We start from the raw sequence: 22628 nt of genomic DNA, 5'->3' as shown, positions 1-22628 counted from the left end.
CACAACCGCCTAGCGAGGGTTATGTTCGAAAATGCACTAACGGGCTCAGTAACAGCCTAAAGTGGACCCAGGGGGTCGACATGCCCACTGACCGCTTTGCGTAGGTTACTTCATACAAACTCCAACACTAACAAAAAATAAAAAACAAAGGCATCAAATGAACATACACTTTACAGATAACAACAAACATCCGAGCTCCATGCTCACACCTTATGCGGTTGAGCTTCGCACTCACACCTCCCGCCACATTCGAGCTTCGCGCTCACACCTTATGCAGTCAAATACACCTTCCGCCTGAATTCACCCCTGGAGGCGTTTATTATTTAACACAAGTGGATTATTTTATTTTCTTGTTGATGACTCTATGCTACATATTTTATTCTAAAGATTCTCAATGACTTTTGTTAGAACAAGTTGCCCTTAATCGCGGACTTTCGTGGAGGGATAAAATGTTAAAACCCATTATAAGACCTAGCCACGGGCCATGTAATGGGACTAGATAAAGGAATGGGAGTGGGAGACAAGGAAAGACATGTAGCAGACAAGTGGCATGGGGATTCAGAGCATGTCAGAAGAAAATGGGAAGAGAAGGCATCCTAATGCACGCAAAGGGAGGTTCATCACTGCAGATAGGCACACGCAACAAAAAGATGTATAAAAAGCCTTCAACCAGATGACCAAGGGAAAAACTTCGTCTTCTTCCTCTTCTTCTCGGGAAAGGAGCGCATCAGTGAGATTTTCTTCTTCAACAAGTGGATCTCTAGTTTTCTTTATACAGTGAGATGTGAAGGACCATGAGTGACTGTAAACAAATATATTATAGTGGAAACTTTCCTCCTCAAACTCCTGTGGACGTAGGCCTAGTGTCAAACCACGTAAATCTTTGTGACTCTCTCTTTATTTTCCCTACACTTATATTTCATGGATGTATACACCGTCATCGTACAGCTGCGTCGGAATACTACTTGGGGCGCCAAAAAATACCAATCAAGACCCAGTCGATCCAGTCGGTCGGGAATGACTCTTTCTCTCCTTTCAGCATGTTGTACGATTTTTACAACATCAACATTATGTATATGGTTAACGCTAATTACAAAGAAGAATGTTAAAAAAAAGTTTAAGAAACAAATGAAGAAAAATCATGGGTAAAAGATAAAATATAACAACAAAGAACATTTTTTGGAGAGGACTTCAAAAAGAATACGCGCCATGATTTTTTTTTTATATGTAGTATTTTACTTTTCAACAATTTTTAGAGCCAAAACCTTAATTTTTTAAGAAAAAATCAAAATTTTGTTGCATTTTAGATTAGCTTGTAACAAAAAAAAAAAAAAATTAAATTAAATTGATCTATTCTTAACATTTTCCTTAAAAATAAAATTATTTTAAATATAATGAAGATATTTTGAAATTCTTTCAGAAAAGGATCAGCTTTTTTATTTTTTTATTTTGTAAACTTTTAAAACTAGAGCCAACAAAGAATTCATCTCTGGTTTGATTATAAAGTTTTGGGTTGGATTTGCGTTGAAATCTTGATTTCTGTTGATGCTTATGATACCTGACCACTCACATAAATTGGAACATTGAAATTGGTTTTGGGGTGATTCTTTCGATGGGATGCGTTTCTTTTTAATTATGCGTATTTTGTTTGCTGAAATCTTAAATACAAAAATATATAGTTTATATCTATCTACTTATATATAAAGTGCAAATCCAAGAGGAACAGTGTTTTTGTCTAACACTTTTTTTCCCATTTTACCCTTGCTTTGTATACATTATTACATTTTTGCCGTTTCCTTTTGCTTTTAAACCAGCAAAAATCTCTTTATCATTTCTCTCGTCTCTCTCTCTCTCTCACTCAACCGACAACCTTCCCTCGATTTCTTTCTCCATTTGCCATAACCCTTTCTTTTTCATTTATCTATAGTCATCATCGTCCTCCACAAAAGTAAACATAAAACCCATCAAAAGCATCTTAACAAATCCAACCATAGGACAATTTCGCAATCAGAAACAGCTCAAGACTCGATTCCACTCCCACAGTCGGATCCGTGCACATTGAGAGAGAGAGAGAAGAAAAAAAGTACCTTTTTGGAGTTCGAGTACACGAAGAAGAAGAAAATAAAGAGGACCCGGAAGAGTACGAGGAGGCACTGCGGTTAGACCAAAACCAAGATCACTCGAGACATCATTTTGGGATTCTCGGTCTCTGTAACTCAGATCAATAACTATGTCCACTGGTTTCTTGGTCCTCCATGAATTATAAACACAAAGTTCACTATATCTCTCTAGACTAGAAGGGACCAACCAAAATGCACCACTCTCAATTGTCTCTTAGGAAGAGAGTGCAAAACTGCTTTTACCCGATTGCTATTGCAAAGTACTGCAGAATGGAGAAAAATTTTCCCTTTGTATTTTTAATTATCAAAAGAGTCTCTAAACAGACTGTGGGCCTAGCCTGGAAGAGATACTAGACGAGACTTTTTATGGAAATTGGTTTTGTTAATAATTATTTTAAAGTACAATGATTTTATATTAAAAAACACCCATAGCATATGATTCATTATTTTTATCTTTAAAATTTAATGAAAAATATAATTTTTTCATAAATTCAAAATCTTCCTATCCATAACTTTACATTGGTTAATCATTGAATTTATCAAAATAATAATATTATATTATTTTTTTAATAATAATATTTTTTATTTATATTTTTCATACTTTACAATTACACTAATTATATGTTAATTAATAATTTAATTTGATAATTAAATTTTTTTTTTCCAACTTAAATATATTGTGGCTCAAAATTGGAAAATAATAATTTAAGTAAATAAAATAATAGTTATAGAGTGTGAATAATGAGTTTTTAAATTTAAAGATGAATTGAAATCTATTGTAGTTCAAAATTTTAAATTTTAATATTTAATAAATTTAATGCAATAATTTTAAACATAAATTTATCAAATTTAAAAAATTTAACTCATTTTAAGGAGTCTAATACCAATGCTTAAGGCTTAGTTTGGATAGCCAAGATACCTCAACACTTTTTAAGTATTCTCGTACTATTGGAAATACTCCACATGCCAAAAGCAATGAATCATCTTCATATCAAAATCTTTCCAAAAATCACTATAATATTAATCACTATTATATATAAATAAAAATAAAAATCTATAATATTTATCACTATTAAATAAAAATAAAAAATAAAATCACTATAATATTTATCACTATTATATATAAATAAAAAATAAAATCAGTATATTATTTATCACTATTATATATAAAAATAAATAAAATCACTATAATATTTATCACTATTAAATATAAATAAAAAATAAAATCACTATAATATTTATCACTATTAAATAAAAATAAAAACTAAAATCACTAAATATATATCACTATTAAATATAAATAAAAAATAAAATCACTATAATATTTATCACTATTATATATATAAAAATAAAATAAAATCACTATAATATTTATCACTATTAAATATAAATAAAAAATAAAATCATTATAATATTTATCACTATTAAATATAAATAAAAAATAAAATCACTATAATATTTATCACTATTAAATATAAATAAAAAGTAAAATCACTATAATATTTATCACTATTAAATATAAATAAAAAATAAAATCACTATAATATTTATTACTATTATATATAAATAAAAATAAAATCACTATAATAATTATTACTATTATATACAAAATAAAATAAAATCACTATAATATTTATCACTATTAAATATAGATAAAAAATAAAATCACTATAATATTTATCACTGTTAAATATAAATAAAAAATAAAATCACTATAATATTTATTACTATTATATATAAATAAAAATATAAATATAAATAAAAAATGAAATCACTATAATATTTATTACTATTATATATAAATAAAAATAAAATCACTATAATATTTATCACTATTAAATATAAATAAAAAATAAAATCACTATAATATTTATTTCTATTATATATAAATAAAAAATAAATATAAATAAAAAATGAAATCACTATAATATTTGTTACTATTATATATAAAATAAAATAAAATCACTATAATATTTATCACTATTAAATATTAATAAAAAATAAAATCACTATAATATGTATCACTATTAAATATAAATAAAAAATAAATCACTATAATATTTATCACTATTATATATAAATAAAAATAAAATCACTATAGTATTTATCACTATTAAATATAAATAAAAAATAAAATCACTATAATATTTATTACTATTATATATAAAATAAAATAAAATCACTATAATATTTATCACTATTAAATATAAATAAAAAATAAAATCACTATAATATTTGTTACTATTATATATAAATAAAAAATAAAATCACTATAATAGTTATCACTATTATATATAAATAAAATCATCATTAAAAAATAATAATTATTGATGAGACCCACACCTTTTTCAATTATCTATTCAAAAGTCAACAACTTAATATGCTTCATACATCCAAACACTCAAAATACTCTCAATGGGACCCACAAACCCACTTTAATCTCTACTCATAACTTTTCATAACTATTCTCAACACTTCTCAGATATTCTCACTATCCAAACGTAGCCTAAGGCATCGTTCAATAAATGAGGTGGGTTGATGGGTTGTAGCATCGGGAGAAGAGAAAAAGGGATGCATGCTTGTTACTTCGGTGGGTTATTTTAAAGCATTTACGTTTGATTACTAGACACCTCCTGTACCCAATACTTAAAAACATTTCTTTAATTTTAGAGTGAATTTCGGGGTATTGTTTTTTTTTTTAATTTACCAACTTTTCAATAAAATGGATCGAATAAAGATAAATAAAGACAGTAATTTTTTATTTAATTATATCTTGATCTACTTTAATAATTTACTGACCAATAATAATGGTAATAATAATAGTTAAGACTACAATTTTTTGAGCTGACTGCACTTTCTTAAGAAACGAAATTAATAGTGTAAGAAATCATTTAAGAATCATTGTCATTTACTATTTTATACTATTTTTAATTTTTTTTTTATATTTATCAACTGGGCATACATGCAGCGCACGTTGCCCTTACTATATATATATATATTGATATTGTCCAGATCAATTATATAATCAGATCATATCTAGCTAGCTAAGACGTGGGTATACAAGAAATGGTTGTCTTACAGTTAGAAGTGCTTATCATCTATGTAAGCTGAGGAAAGATTAGAAAAAAGGGGAAAGTTCAACACAAGGAGTGCACAAAGAATTATAGAAGCAAATCTGGCAGATGAACACAAAAAATGCTGTTAAAATGTTTATGTGGCGTGCTTGTACTGATGCTCTACCCACAAAGCAAAATCTGTGCAAGAAGAAAGTGATAAATGACCCTTTTTGTCCAATCTGTTAGCAGGTAGAAGAAACTCCAGCTCATGTTCTGTGGGATTGCCCTTCTGCACAGGATGTGTGGATGTTAGGAAGTAAGAAGTTTTAGAAAGCTGCATTTACTCATCAAGAGTTTGGTGAAATTTTTATGCACATGTTTCAGAGACTAGGTAATTCAGAAATCTCCTTATTTGCAAAAATAGCAAGAATGTTATGGATGAGAAAGAACAAGTTGATTTTTGAAGATAGCTTCACAACCCCTTCCATTCTGATGATGAGAGCAACACAGGAGTTCAATGATTTTCAGCAACTATGTACTAAACAACTCAACTCCAGAAACCATGATAGAATGGCCCAAATAAATTTTGTTTATTGGCAAGCTCCAGAGACAGATTGGATAAAAATAAATTGGGATGTTGCTGTCAGAGAAAGAGGAAACAGACTTGGAGTTGGAATAGTAGTTAGAGACTCGAAGGGAGATATTCTGGCTTCATACATGCAACCATTACATTTTTGCCCACAAGCTGAAATAGCAGAAGCCAGAAGGTTAATTTCAGCTGTCAAGTTGTGTAAGGAGCTGAGTCTGCAAAGAGTAATCTTTGAAGGGGATTCATTGCAGGTTGTCAATGCTATGAAACAGAATGCTCAGAGTTATGGTATGATGCAATGTCTCGTGAATGATGTGTATTTGATCTTGGCTGGTATTACTTGGAAGATTTCACATGTAAAAAGGGATGCAAATCAAGTGGCTCATTTGCTAGCACAGAAAGCACTTATGCAGAGTTGTGAGCTTATTGATGTTGATTGTATAAACCCTGATATCACTGATCTGGTTTTGGCTGAGAAGCATAGAGCAAGTTTTGGTACAAGTGGGATTGCAGTAGCACATGTTATAAACTCTTATCATGCACAGTTAGTTTCTAATCTTGCACTTTTAGATCTTAATGTTGTAAATTATGGTAGTGGAGAGTATGCTCCTGACTTTTTTACTGTAATGGATGAGGGTCATAGTGTTAGTTGAATGAAATTTCGAGGGTGCTTTTGAATATATAATTCCATGGCCAACTGATTGATCTTAATTAGCTCTTTCTTAGAACTATTAAATTCAAAACACACGCGCTTATATATATAATATAGCTGTTAATTTTCACTTTTCAGTCTGGCTGCCGGTTTGATTTACGTACGTTTAAAAATTAATTATATGAATTTTCTTGCAGGAAGTTTATGCCTCTGTACGAATTGCAACCCATGCATTAATCCAACTTAGTTTTACGACTCATCATCTCTACAAATCATGTATCATACTTATTTTTAATTTTTATATATTTTTTTTAATTTCTTTTATTTTATTTTTCGTAAACTAATCAAATTCTTCTATTCATCATCTAACACCACACTATATTTGATAAGAGAAAAAACTAAAAATTAAAAAATTAAATGTGATGTGTAGTATGAGGATGACGAGTAAAATTTTTCAATGCAATAACACTAGTATATATATAAGAATATAAAATGAAACACATACAAAGTAGTTCAATTACAATGCAACATCTAATAATACTCTATACATAATAAAATCTAAACATTGATGTTACTATTAAACTGTATCTTCTACTAGTCTAGCATAATGAGCAAGCAAATAAGCAGTTTCATTATCCTATTGACCAATCATGAACAACCTCATTGTCCTAACAATTTGAAATCTTCTTGTGAGGGAGTATAAGTAAAGATACTGGCCTTGGGCCCAGTAGCAAACAAGGGGCAAGGAGGCACGCAGAGAGTACTAAAAGCAAGGGCTAGGTGACAATAGGGGACAGTAGGGACATGTCAAGGGGTAAGCGGTCAAAAGGGTCATGGGGGATAACACGCCAGCGGGGTCAGAAGGGTCATGGGAGACAAGAGCGCATGAGATGTTAGGGAGGGGGACGCACGTAGGAAAAGGGTTTAAGATAAATAGAGGGAAATGTTCTCCTTCTCCAGTGGCCTTCTTCTTCGTCTTCAGTTCTCCTTCTTCTTCTTCTTCGACCTCTCCTTCAACCAGAGAATAGAGAGAGCTCCAGCGAATGCCTTTCTCCAGTAAATTTACATTCAACATCACCATTGTACAGAGAGATATGAGAGACCATGAGAGACTGTAAACAAGAATATTATAATAGATTTCTCCCCCTCAAACGTCTGTGGACGTAGGCATTATGTTGAACCACATAAATCTATGTGAGGCATTATGTTGAACCACATAAATCTATGTGCTTATCTTTTTATTTTCCTGCACTTATGTTTTTCATTCACCGCCATAGACATATGCACATCAGCCGTACATCTGCACTGGAACACTGTCGGGGGCTCCAAACAACACCGAACGAGGCCCAGTGGGCCGGGAATGACTCTTTCTTCCCTTCTGACCTGTTGAGCGATTTTTATTGCATCAACACTTCTAAATAGGAACTGAATTTTCATAATTATCACTATAGAGTTAATTTAGAGGCAATTAGATTTTATTAACTGACATTTTCGGACCATTTACAGCCCAGGCCCAAGACCCGAAGATAATAAAACCCAGCCCGCTCTGTTAAAAAAAAATATAGATACAACTAGGGGTGAATTCGGTTTTGTCCGGTCGGTCTATAGGGTATTTTTGGGATAGGACCGAACCCGTTTGGTCCAAGGTTTTCCCGACCAAACTAAACACATATAAGAATTAGACCGGACTAGTAGATTTCAATTTGATCCAGTTGGTTCGGCCAGTACCAGATGGGCCAATTCTATAGCTTTTCGGCCCAAGTTGCCTAACTTAAAATTCTAGTCAATTTTCAACCCAATGACATTTTATCCCATTTTCAAAAAAACAATACCAATAAAGAACTTGAAAAATATACAATATGCTAATAACATCCAAGCTCAAAATAAAAGGAAAATATACAAAAAATTAAAAAATTAAAATTAAAATTGTCTATATCCATCCAAACGACTAACAGGTTATCAATCATACTAATAAAATTAAAAAAAATAGAGATAAAGAAATTAAAAATATATATATATTTGTAATCATGAATTGTGTAACTGTTGCGTATTCGTTTTGAAAAAAATAAATAAAACATGGGACCTACATGAAAAAAATTAATTTTTTATTTTCTTGAAAAATTAACTTTCCTCCAAGAGGGTTTGGGACGAAAGTTTTCATTATAATATATTTGTTTATGACTACTCATGGTCCCTCACATCTCATTGTACAAAGAAAGCTGGAGATCCATTTGTTGGAGAAGAAAATTCCACTGGTGTGCTCCTTTCCTAGGAAGAAGAAGAGGAAAAAGATGAAGTTCTTCCCTTGGTCATCTGGTTGAAGGTTTTTTATACATCTCTTTGTTGCATATGCTAGTCTGTAGTGATGGTACTGGACCTCCCTTTGCGTGTGTTAGGATGCTTTCTCTTTCCATTTTCCTTCTGACCTGCTCTGAAGCCCCTGCCTCCTGCCTGCTCCATGTTCTTCCTTGTCCCCCACTCCCATCCCTTTATCTAGTCTCCTAACATGGTCCCGTGGCTGGGCCTTATAATGGGTTTTAACATTTTATCTCTCCACACATAGTTTTTTAAAATCGAAAAACTTTTATCTTTGGTTATTATAAATATGTTTCATATATCTTTATATCGATAAATAAATTTCTTTTTTGTTTCTTTTTTGCATCTTGAGTCATTTAATAATGACTTTGTATTATAATAATACAATATATACTATGAAAAATAAATAAATAAAAATTAATTATTTCTTTTGATTCGCCTTTGTTGGAGATTCAAACCAATATTCCGAAATTAAAGTTTCAAATTATGACACCCCCCCGCTTGGGATTTGGCGACTCAACTTGCTGGATGTCCGCTTGGGATTTGGTAATGACTTGGAGCATCGGGACATGCAACAATGAGTTACATACTCCCGTACATGGTGATTATCATGCACTGCACCTAACATGCATTCTAGCAATATGAAGTAATCGCAGCGAAATAAGTCATTTCATAAAATTTTGTACCAGAATAAACTAATATCCCAACTTTATTCATAACTTTAAATCATACCATACTTGTTCCAAGTTCATCAAATAAGGCATAAACCTAATTATACATCATAGTAATTGAGTATCAAATTCCTAGGTAGTACACATCAATGGAATATATGTTGTCTTCAAAAGCCTTTAACCAAAAACGAATTATTAAAGTATCTTTCTAATTTCTGCTATCTCAAAGTAAGTCATGACTAAATCCATTCTTTTTTCTGGGTCAAGCTCATCCTTAGCATTGATCATCATCCGGACTAGTTACTCTCGACCCTGCTAAAAGTTCTACCATTCCGGAGGGAATGGTAGTGGAAACTACCAAAGTGAGATTTTAAGAAATCTCAGTAAGTTAAATAAAAAACATACACAAAGATAATATAAGCATGTATATGATACACCATGAGCATGAATGCATGATCATGTACTTTGACCAAAAATACATTTTTGTCCCATCTATATTCCTCCTTTTAAAAAATACTGAACTTGTAACTATGTATCAAAGTAACAATGTAACCATATAACAAAGCCTAATTTCTTATTAATCTCTTGTAATCTTTTCAATATAACAATGTGGGTGGATATCTCACGGCTCCCCTAAACACGTGGGTTCTCTACTAGTTACTGCATCATATTATTGACCCTCTTGATCAGGTGTGAGTACATCAGAGTCCATATGATGCGACAATTCACAATTCTCCTTCACCACATTTACAATATGATACGGCAGTTCACAAATCTTCTTCACCGTATTTTCAACGTGTTGTACCCACTAGCATTAGGCTCAACTTTACTTCGGAATCCTTTTAAAGAAATTCATTTAAAATCCGTTGACTGTACATCGTCAACCCAAGGGTCACCACTCCAATTTAGGCACTCCATAATGGACAAAAGAGTTCCACTAGGATATTCTCTTACTCTAGCATTTTAGGTCGTGACAAAACCTTTATTCTTTTTAATGCACAACTTGAAAATATATGACATGTGACTTGTGACGATGAATAACTTTCATGCAACAATGTCATGTACATGTGCTATATACAGAGAATGCATCACGTGTATAGCTTGAAATAATTAGAACATGCCGGAAACATATACATGGATATAACATATGAATGTTCAACAAGGCATATTTCATTTCTCAAAACTTCCGAACATGACATTTAAACCAACAACTTTAGCAAGCATCATTTGAGCATAGCATGCACATATAAGATATGAATTATGGCATGTAACAAGTAGCAATTCCATAATCCAATTTGAGCAATCAAAATGCAAATTTTACATGTAAACATAATTACATTATTCAAAAGTAAGTTAGAGACTAACTTACAAACTTTTCTTTACTTACGAAGAGTATAATCTCTATAGGCTGAAATAAAAGCGTATTAATGTTAGAGAGATCCTCGATTGAAATGTAAAGAATTACAAAACCCTAAACTTATAAAACCTAGCGAGAGTTTCGCTTTAATCTCTCAACTCTCGAAGATTGTCAAATATTACTGTATAGGTCGACCGACATATTCAGTCTCTTCGTGCATCAGTAGAGGACACTATGTCCTCAATAGGCCATTGTTTAGATAACCTAAAAGAAAAGGTCAACATGTTGTTAAAAGAATTTCATACATATTTAAACAACATGTAACCGTAACTCTACTTATCCATTTTTTAGTTTTGTGTTTATTATTTCATGTTATTTTTTGTTATCTTTTTATAAAGATCAATATCAGTTAATATATGTCGTGTTTATGTATTTCAGTTCTTAACGATCTTTTAATTTACAATTTCCGATTTAATATTGTAAAATTTATTTTTGTTTGGATATCTAAATTTACAAATTTAAATTCCAATATACAAACGTTCAAACCTTAAGCATATACGTTCAAACATTAGTGCATATTGTTCGCACGAGAAGACATTACATTCAAACTATATAGCAGTAACGTTCGCATCTCTAGATTAACATTTGAACGTAATTCATCCAGACAATATAAATTTAATTTTAAAACAATAAGTTCGCACGTAAATATTTTAATGTTTGAATAAACTACAAAATCCTTCGTAGGTATAACTATATTTTCGAATGTATTGTCTACGTTCGCATGTCTAATGATATACGTTCAAACGTATTGATCTAAAAAATGACAACATATTTTTAATGTTCGGACGTTTAACTCTTAGTATTCGAATGTTGGTCAATTTGTCTTTCAACTTTAGTGATAGTTTGAAGCAACCGTCACTAAAAGTTATATTTAGTTACAGTTTATTGACCGTCACAAATTTTAAAGCGACACAAAAACTCAAAGTTGTTGTAGTGCATATTTATGCATATTCTACGTTCAAGATTAAGAAACTAATATATATGTTTCAACCACAATCACAAGAGCCGTAGCAAAATAATGTGTTTAAATCTTTTAAATACATACCATGAAACAAAACCATTCCACAACTTCTAATAAAGTGTAGCAAGAATACCATTTAACATTTAAGATACAAGCTAAAAAAACAAATATATGCATCAACTTCATATAATAAGTTTACAATCAAGATCATAGAAGTCACAAACATCATGTCCAGATTTATTAAAAAAACGGAAGGCCTAAAATGAGAAGTAAAAGGCGTAATCGAGATGCAACACCAAATGAGTACATATCCTATTTATAACAAACAACGAGAAAAATGTAAAATAAGTAAACACAAAACTTGTTAATTAATTAGTGCTCCTCAATAAGCAAGATCCAATCTAACACTTGTTTAATATGAGAAATTCTTAGTTTTTTCAATAATTTGACATTTGCAATAATGTGGAGGAACATATGTGCTTTGGGCAGGAGCCGACGTAATACCTACGCCCCACGTAGTAAGCATATAATGACTCATGAGTAGTTGCATTCTTAATAAGTGAATGGCAAAGTTTGTAGCGACTTCCCATTATTTTTTGTATTGGTAACCAAGAAGTTCAATTCATAAAAATAGGTAAAGTTCAAGTACATAAGGAGTATATATAAGAAGTACCTAACTAGAGTTTATAACTGACAGTAAAAAGTCATGGATATTTAGTCCGTTACAAACAATGGCCCCGACCCAAAAGATTCTAATTACAATGTTTTAAAGAAGAAAACTTGAAACTCCTCCATTGTTCTCTCATGGTTTTTGAAACTTCTATCATTTAGCTCTTGCCAAATACACCGACACATACATATATGAACCATTTTTCAAATTACTACAACTTGTGAATTACCTTGGAGGCTTCTCCATCTTGTTAGCAAATACACCAATCTAAGAGGCATGACCCATGATAATCCAGTTCATGCAAAAAAATCATCTCACATGGTCTTGACCACCTTGCAATGTAGAAGCAGATGATCTACTGATTTACCATTCTTCTTACACATGCAATGCCAGTCCAATACTATTACCCGACGTTTCCTTCAATATCTGTGGTGAGAATTGAGAATTTTGTCCAAACAAAAAAAACTGCTTTTCAATGAGATTTCATTTGCCAAATACTCTTCCATGGGAATGTAGGCATGTCTGGCTCGTTAAAACTTTGTTAAATGATTTGACCTTGAATTTACCTTTCTTGGAATGACTCCAGGTCATCTTATCTATGGTATCTTTAGTTATACTTCCAGAATACAGTACTCCATAGAACTCTGTAATAGCCTCCAACTTCCAGTCTTGGGTTGCCCTAGTGAAATCAACATTCCACTAAGAGGAGCCATGTGATGCCCCCAATCCCCGCTTGGGATGGAACGGAGACTTAGAGCATCGAGACATGCAACACAAGATTACATACTCCCGTTCATGTTCAAAATACTAAAGTAGCATAGACTTATATACAAAGTTATATCATTTTCTTCATGCGATCTAAAGCATAAAAGACTTGGGTTATGAACATCAAAATTAAGTCCAACTTCCTCTCCAGATCCAGCTCCTCTTCAATCATGCGAATCCAGTGCTCCATCAATCTCGCCCTGGTCGATCCCTGACACAACTTCTATCATTCCGAGTAGTGGTCCCCAAAAAGGATGAGATTTTCTCGAAATCTCAGTAAGTTAATAACTAACTAACACAAAAATAAATCAATCATGAAAGATGATAAATATGCAATGCATGAGATGCATAAAATCAGTATGGATGTCTCCATCCAGATTCCTCAACATCTCATAAAAATATGGAGACACGAGCTTTTACTCAGTAAATAATTTCGTCATCATTTTTTAAAAGACATAACTTCTTCATAAAAATTTCATCATAAACTTTCATCATCAAAGACTTATATCGTTATCTTAATTAACAAGATAACGTGTGGTAATGTCACAGTTCCCTATATACACTGTGAGTACTTACCGGTGACCGTAGTATAACTTACGTTGAAACTACGTTGTCTATAGACTCGTTCTCAATGCATTAGTAAATAATATAACATCATAAAAATCATAACGTGTACACCCATTAGCGTTAAGTGTCATATCATGTTGATTTCGCTCCGGTGTTCTTTAAAAAGAACCTATTCGAAGCCTGTTGACTATTTTTCGTCAACCCGGGAATTGCCACTCCATTATTAAACACTCCAGAGTGGACATAGGAGTTCTTTCACTAGGATAATTCCCTATCCTAGCTTTTGGGGTCTTGGTAAAATGATTTTCATGCAATATTTTGAAACATATTTTTCATGACATGTACATATGTAGCAAGTTTCGTGAAAAATGACATTTATATGCAATATACTAAAAATGGTGAAAATATCACATATCCTGTAAGTATGCACTCAATATATCATATAACATGATATTTTATGCTTACAATAATAATTGAAATATATGAATGAATATTTATCAATAATTCATAAATAATTTATCAAGGTGTAAGTTAGAGGCCAACTTACAAACTTCTAGGAAATTCAAAATTAGCATTGTAGCTATGTAAATCGTGTGTATACTAAGTTAGGGTTAATACTCTTATGGATAGGTTCAAAATCAAAGTCTTCAAAAATTAAATATTTACAAAAATACCCTTAGACTTTCAAAAATTGTCATTTAAGTCATAAATTTTCACTAATTACAAACGAACTCCAAATTTAACCAAATTTCATGGACTTAATATTTTTGACATTCTAAAACCATTTATGCCCTTGTATTTTTAAAATTCAAAGTGAAATTTGTTCAATTAATCCCAACCCGTGGCATACATCCTAGTTGATGCCTATGTGTATTTTAAACTAATGATTCCTATGAATGCATGCATATGAGATTTTCTTTAATCATTAATGATCACTAATATCTTTAGGGACATTATGAATTCTAATTCTTGAGTAGCCAAGTTCATCCCAACACTTAATTAAAACTAAGAAATCTTTAATCACCAATATGCTTAAAATCGATTTATGCCTGATAATCAAATCAAGATAGATTTAAAACCTATCATGAAATGATTCTAATCACAAATTTAACCTTCCATAATCATGTTAGGACAATGTTAGATCATATAAAATCATGCTTAAGACATACCATAGCTAAATTTCCAATTAAAAACATTCAATCATTCAAAATCTTCTTTTAATTGACCCGGTTTTGCATCAAGCATCATAACCTTCTCAAAACTCAACTAAATTTTGTAACAACACTTGGAAACAAAACTTGACAAGCTAGGTAAGATAACAAAAAAAGAAAAATTTGTGGTCTTCCAAGTTCTCTAGACTGCCTTACACAAGAACACTCAATAACTCACCAAAACTTACTCGGTTTGCACTCTTTTGATCTCTAAGAGGGGAAATGCTCTCAAGGTTCAAGAATGTAAATATAATTTATGCTTGGCTAAAATTAGATGCGTATGCTGTTAGGAATAAATGTAATCTAATTGGACTCTAGGACTATAATGATCTGATAAGGATAAGTATTTAAATTATAGCTCTTATCAAATCTTATTTATGTTATAAGATAAGAGTCAACAAGAGTCCTTTGTATGCTTCAAGTCTAAAGAGTCAGTTGAATAGATAAGTATACAAACTTTATTGAAGAAACTAAAACAGACTTGAAACAGAAGAAGTGATCTAGTCCAAGATGTTCGCAGACAGTTAGCAACATATCTGACTGAAACACTGGATAAACCTGTTAGCAGAATCCTTCTCCAAATCAATGATTGTATTATCTATTAAAAGGAGTCGGCTAAGGGTTTACAAAGGGCTTGAACAACACGTATTCACAGGCATTTTCAGAGCTTGAAGATCTGGGTAGAACTTCAAGAGATCGTGCGAGGAAAAAACTCAAGAGTAGTTGTTTTCCGAAAAGACTCAATTCGTGAGATTGAGTGAGAGCATATTCCAAGGGAGAGTTGCTGTGTTCAAGTTTAACCACTGGAGGTTCCAATAGGAAAGACAAAGATTGGAGAGTGTCAGAAGTTCTAACTACCTACTGCGGTAGAAGACAAACAGGTTGTGTGTTTTGGGTAAATGTGTCGAGTTACAATGGTTTTGTAAACATTTTACTTATAAAACTCTCAATCAATAAAATTGGCTTTCCTGAGTTTGGTTGCCCTGTAGGTTTTTACCTTTGAAGAGTTCTTCAAAGGGTTTCCATTCGTAACTAAATTATCATGTTAATACTCTTAATATTATATTTTGGTTACTAATCCGTGCTAACATTTTCTGTTGATTGTGAACTTATATAATTAGGGGTACTTAAATAATTTCAATTGGCATCAGAGAGTGGTTCACTCAAATTGAGTGAGATTCGTTCCCCTAAGATCATGGCGTCACTATCATCACCACCAAATTTCGATGGTGATAACTACTCCTACTAGAAGGTAAGAATGAGAGCATTTATAAAATCACTTGATGAGAAAGTAAGGCTAACTGTGGAGTCAGGATGGATAAGACCCACAACACCTGCAGAGGAGTGGACCAAATAACAATCGAGCAGCTGTAATTGGAACCATTTTCATAGCAATATCTCCTGATGAATTCAAGAGAATCTCCATGTGTGAGACATCCAAGGATGCTTGGGACATTTTGGAAACCACACATGAATAAATCAAAATGGTGAAAAATTCTAAATTATATATATTAACCTCAAAGTTTGAGGAAATAAAAATGCTAGAAAATGAGACTTTCAATGAATTTTATGCTAAACTAAATGACATTATTAATTCCAAGTACAATCTTGGAGAGAGGGTAGAGGAGGCACGAGTTGTAAGGAAGATTTTGAGATCTCTACCTGAAAGGTTTCGACTAAAGGTGACAGTCATAGAAAAAAGTAAGGATTTAGACACAATTCCAATAGAAGAATTGGTAGGTTCTTTACAAACCTATGAATCTACCCTTCCATAACAGAAGAAAGGTAAGTCCATTGCACTCAAACTTATTAAGTAAGAAAAACAGTCTGATGATGAAGATGTATGTAATGATGATCTAGCAGTTGTGGCCAGAAAATTAATAGAATTTTTGTTTAATAAAAAGAATTCTGGAAAATGGAAAAAGGATTGGACTTTCACTAAAAAGAATGAATTTGAAAAATGGAATAAAGACAAAATCGAGTTTAAAGAAAAAGTTCAATATCATGAATGTTCTGGTTTTGGCCACATAAAAATTGTATGTCCAAATTTTAAAAGGAAAGCAAAAGTTTTGAATACTACTCTAAGTGATTATTCTTAATCTAAAAGTTCAGATACATCCTTTAATAATGAAATTGCCTTTATTGCGTTTTCTTCTTCTGCTACTAATTATGATGACATGAGCAAACTATATACTGACGATAGTGTGTTTGTTTATGACACTGACTCTGATGTTGCTACATGTCTAGTAGCTCACACAAGACTTAGAGCCATGGACACTAGCATGTGCTATCTTAACAGTGCCTGTTCTAGGCACATGACAAGAGATAAATGGTTGTTTAAAAAGATTGAGACAATCAGTGGAGAATCTGTAACGTTTGGAGATGTAAGTTCAGAAACAGTAGAAGGAAAAGGAAGTGTAGATATCCCTGGTTTACCATCTTTCTGTGCAGTTCTCAAAAGATGAATGCAAAGTCTACAATAAAGATGGAAAATAGATCTTAAAGGGCACCAGGACTATTGAAAACTGCTATGGAGTCCCTTTAATGAAAACAATGCAATGTCACAAAGTAGAGCTAGATGAATCTGAGTTGTGGCACTACTGTCTAGGACATATCAACTATAGGGATATGCAAAAAATATTTAAGAAAGAAGTTGTACGTGGACTACCAAAAATTTTTAAAAACAAGAAAATGGTATGCGGAACCTGTTGGAAGGGAAGCAGACCAAGGTACAACACAAGAAGATAGTTGATATTCTGACTTCTAGCCCACTTGAGTTGTTACACATGGATTTGATGGGTCCTACTCAAACTGAGAGTCTCGGTGGAAAGAAGTACATAATGGTCATCGTGGATGACTACTCTAGATATACATGGATCACATTGTTAAGAGACAAAACATAAACTTTCGATCTTGCAAAGAAACTGTTCAGACAATTACAAACAGAGAAGAATTTTTCTATCTCCTGTATTCGTAGTGATCATGGGAAATAATTTGAAAATATTAATTTCTTATTTTTTTGTGATGAACGTAGAATACAACAAGAATTCTCAGCACTAATCACTCCACAACAGAACGAGATTGTCGAGAGGAAAAATAAAGCAATAAAAGAGATGGCTCGCACCATGCTAAAAAAAAAATGGCATTATACTTCTGGGGAGAAGCTATCAACACTGCTAGACATATCTTGAACTGTGTAGTTTTTCGTCCAGGCACCAAACTCACTCCATATGAGTTATGGAATGAAAAGAAACCTACGGTAAAATATTTTAAAGTGTTTGGGAGTACATGCTACATTCTAAGAGACAGAGAAAATGCCCACAAATTTGACAGCAAGAGTAATAAAGGAATATTTCTTGGGTATTCATAAGATCGCATAGCATACAGAGTGTACAATCTACGAACTAAAATAGTTATGGAGTCAATCAATGTAGTTGTGGATGACGACTCTAAGGAAACAACAGAGGAGGAACTTAACAACCTTATCAGAAAACTAAAGAAGACTCTATCGATCTAGAAGACTCAGATCCAGCGAAGCCCGCGACACCATTCTCAACTTTACCCCAGGAAAAAGAACCTTCTACAAGGATCAGCCACAATCATCCTAAGGAGGACATCCATGGAGAATTGGATGAAGGTATGAGATTAAGAAGACATGTTTTAAATCAAATCTCATATGTGTGCTATTTATCTTAGGTTGAACCTAAAAAGGTAAAAGAAGCCTTACAAGATGAAAACTAGGTCAAAGCCATGCACGAGGAATTACACCAATTCACACGAAATCAAGTATGGGAACTAGTTCCAAGATCTAAAGATTACAACATAATTGGAGCAAAGTGGATATTCAAGAATAAGTCAGATGAACATGGAACCATTGTTCAAAACAAGGCCAGACTAGTAGTACAAGGATACACCCAAGTTGAAGGAATTGATTTTGATCAGACCTTTGCACCAATAGCTCGTTTGGAATCCGTTTGCATACTACTAGAAATTGCAAGCCATTTAAATTTTAAATTTTACTAAATGGATGTTAAAAGTGCTTTTTTAAATGGCATACTTAATGAAGAAGTATATGTAAAACAACCAAATAGATCATCTAATCAATTGTTTCCTGACCATGTTTACAGGTAGAAGAAAACACTTTATGGATTAAAGCAAGCACCTCGAGCATGGTATGAAAGACTCACAAAATACTTGCTTGATAATGACTTTGTAAGAGGTCCAGCTGATAGAACATTGTTTTTAAAAAAATCTGATAAGTATCTGCTAGTAGCTCAGATATATATATACGATATTATGTTCGGATCTACTCTTGATAAATTTTCACATGAGTTTTCCGACGAAATGAAAAATGAGTTTGAAGTGAGTATGATTGGGGAATTAAATTTCTTTCTTGGAATTCAAATTAAACAAACTAAAGAAGGAATTTTTATTTCACAATCTAAATATGCTAAAGATCTTGTTAAGAAATTTGGTATGGAAGAGAAGACACATGCTCGTACTTCGATGAGCACCTCAATTAAAATATGCTCAGATTCTATAGATAAGAGCATTGATCCTACTCTATATAGAAGCATGATAGGAAGTCTTCTTTACATTACTACTAGCAGACCTGATATTGCTTTCAATGTAGGTGTATGTGCACGATTTCAGGCAAATCCTAAAGAATTACATTTCACAGCAGTAAAAAGAATACTGACATACCTGAGTGTTATTGTTGACTATGGCATTTGGTATTCCAGAGATTCAAATCTAAGTCTGGTTGGCTATTATGATGCTGATTGGGCTAGGAATGCTAACGACAGAAAAAGCACAACTGGTGGTTTTTTTATGTCAGCAGCAATCTGATAGCATGGATGAGTAAGAAGCAAAATTCTATCTCCCTATCCACTGCTGAAGCCGAGTACATTGCGACTGACAGTTGTTGAACTCGCTTCTTTGGATGAAAAGGATGCTTGAGGACTATGGGTTCTCCCAAGATACTATGACCATCTATTGCGACAATACAAGTGTAATCAGTATCTCAAAGAACCCTGTGCAACACTCACGAACCAAGCACATAGATATAAGGCATCATTTCATACGAGACTTGGTTGAAACAAAAGTAGTCTCATTAGAACATATTGATACCGAACACCAACTGGCAGATTTGTTTACTAAACCTCTAGATGGTCTAAGGTTCAAATTTCTAAGGAAGGTCATTGGTGTGTGTTACATGCCCTGAATTTCGCTTTAATTTTCTTTATAAAAAAAAAAGAAAAAAGGATAATAAAAAAAATGTATAAAATAATATATAAATAAAAAAGGGGGGGTTGTTTATTTTCTTCTTCCAAAATCTTTATGTTGCTATCATGTGCAAGGTACAGGTTTTCTGAGTATACCGAGTTCGTGAGTTTTGTGACTTCACTAATTCATTTTGTTGGGATTAAGGTAGATCTTTTCTTGTATGTGTTCTTACTTTAGATGCACAACTCTTAAGAAAGATCACTCAAGAATTTGATTCTCTGCACTGTGAGGTGTTAAATCTGATCTCTTAAATAGTTGGTAACAATATACATCTCCTCATATAATGTACCAAGAAAGGGGCAGTCTATGCCTTTGAATTGACTAAAACTAGTTGAACCTATTGCCCAAACAGACAAAGGTTTCCTCTTGCCATGCACACATGTCGATCCTTATAGAAAAAGTTGAGTGTTCAAAAGTCATTATGGAAAGAGATGAACACTCATGCATGGGTCTAAGTTCTAATTGTCCTTGTAAGAAAAAATCATTGCCTTATTCATTATGGAAATAGATGAGCAATACAAAATGGACATATAGGCCTATGACTTGGTGCTTGGAGGGAAGTACTTTTTCAGGTATATAGGCCATAGCATAAAGTTTGACTTTCAAGGAAAGTCCTCCCATATTGGAACATTTTAACGAATGAGGGAGTGAGAAAAAAGGAGAAGGAAATAATAACCGTGGAAAGATTTATTTGCCTGACACACACATACACACAAATTCTTGGGGGGTCATCTATTAAGAATAAATGCTAAATGGTGAAAACTGACCAGTTAAGAAATAGTTCTCCTAAATAAATGAAAAAGTGTTGAGTGGAAAAAAGGTTAGGACAAAGAAATTACTCAAAAAGGCTCGAACCTTGTGGATAGAATTTTTTTTTTCTTCTTTCTAGGTTCTTTAAAAAGTATTTTTTAAAAAGAAAATAAATGTGGAGCATGAATAACTGAAATGAATATTGAGAGTTGCCTCTAAGGCATACTCTACGTGTTGAGAAAAAAGAGGGGCCCGCGTGCATAGCACGTTCAAGGCCTTGAGCGAGAAATAAGAAATAAAGCTGCTCTGCAGCATTAACTGCATGCCATCACCACTAATCCATCATTAAGGCCCCTTTCTCATTCCAAATCACTCTATTGCCTTCTTTGCTACTCTTTGAGAGAGAAAAACCCTAAAATCATTCCGTGCATCTCAAAGAAAGGTGTGTTGATCTTTTTACACAACCTCAAGGTAAGTTTTCTTTTTCGAATACATTCTCTGAAATTTTTTTTATGTTATCTAAAAACTGTACTTAGGGTTTTCTTGTCCTTGAGTCCTTCAAAGTTCTCTAAAATACGTGAAGTTTTTAGAAATCTAGTTGGCTTAGGATTTGAAAATTTGTTGGAAGGAGTTAGATACTACTTTGAAAAACATGCATGGTGATCTTTGGTTGAAGATGATGCTTAGAAATATTTTTTTTTGCATGTGAGTTTGTTCGGTTAGTATCAATACTATTATTCTCCACTCTGTATTGTAATAACTATGTGGCTAAGGCTAGATATTTTTCTCATCTAATAAAACTTTGTTGGCCATATATGTGATCTCTGAAAATCTACTAAAAATACGTATATGATTGGATTGATTTTGTGGAGGTATTATTTCATCTTGAGCTCTAGTTACGCTATTATGTGTGGAGAAAAGTGAATTTGGGTATCTTAATACACTGTGTGTTTACCATATGCAGAAAAGTTTTTCTTTTTGTAGATGAAATTCAAAACAATTGCAAAGAAAGCTAAATTTGACCGCAAAGCACCTCCGAAAACTTCTTCTAGTAAGGGGAAATCTGAGTCACTTGAGAAAACACCAAAGAAGTCTAAGGTGACAGACAAAAGGTCAGCTTCTAATAAGGGAGTAGGGAGTACCTCAAATCCTTCCTCCAAAGGCTCAAAACCACCCAAGTTCATTAATGAGGAAGCTGAGACTGCATATAAAACTATGTTCTTCAAGAGGAATGTACTTGGAGAAAGAGAGGTAACTTTAAATGATCTAAATGACCCTGTGTTTGAATTTATTGCTCATATTTTTACTAACAGAGGATGGGAGAAGATCACTTAGGGAGCTCTTGCTCCCTATGTTGAAATTGTTAGGGAGTTTTATAACAATGCTTTAATAAGTGTTGATAACAATTTCATTACATCTGTTGTTAGGGGAGTTGACATGATTATCACTCCAAAGATCATTAGAGAGTTTTATGAACTCTCGAGTGTGGAAAACCCAGGTTTTCCATATAAGGGCATGGGGACCCCATAAAAAACCCAAATGAAAGATCTGTTTGTTGGGCCCAGTGCACCAGCATGGCCCCAAAATATTAATAGGT

The 22628-nt window shown here is 32.6% G+C and overlaps 1 long non-coding RNA gene across 1 annotated transcript; it reads right to left on the bottom strand.

Moving 5' to 3' along the window:
• Positions 1-1711: 1711 nt before the first annotated feature.
• Positions 1712-20106, bottom strand: LOC121265966. The gene is made up of 3 exons (XR_005940715.1): positions 20096-20106; positions 7131-7134; positions 1712-2179 (listed from the first exon to the last, which is right to left on the bottom strand). It is a non-coding gene; the product is annotated as an uncharacterized LOC121265966 (long non-coding RNA).
• Between the last annotated feature and the right edge of the window lie 2522 nt (positions 20107-22628).

The sequence above is a fragment of the Juglans microcarpa x Juglans regia genome, chromosome 5D, assembly GCF_004785595.1.
Source record: "Juglans microcarpa x Juglans regia isolate MS1-56 chromosome 5D, Jm3101_v1.0, whole genome shotgun sequence".
Classification (NCBI taxonomy): Eukaryota; Viridiplantae; Streptophyta; class Magnoliopsida; order Fagales; family Juglandaceae; genus Juglans; species Juglans microcarpa x Juglans regia.
This window is presented reverse-complemented; position numbering and strand designations above follow the sequence as displayed.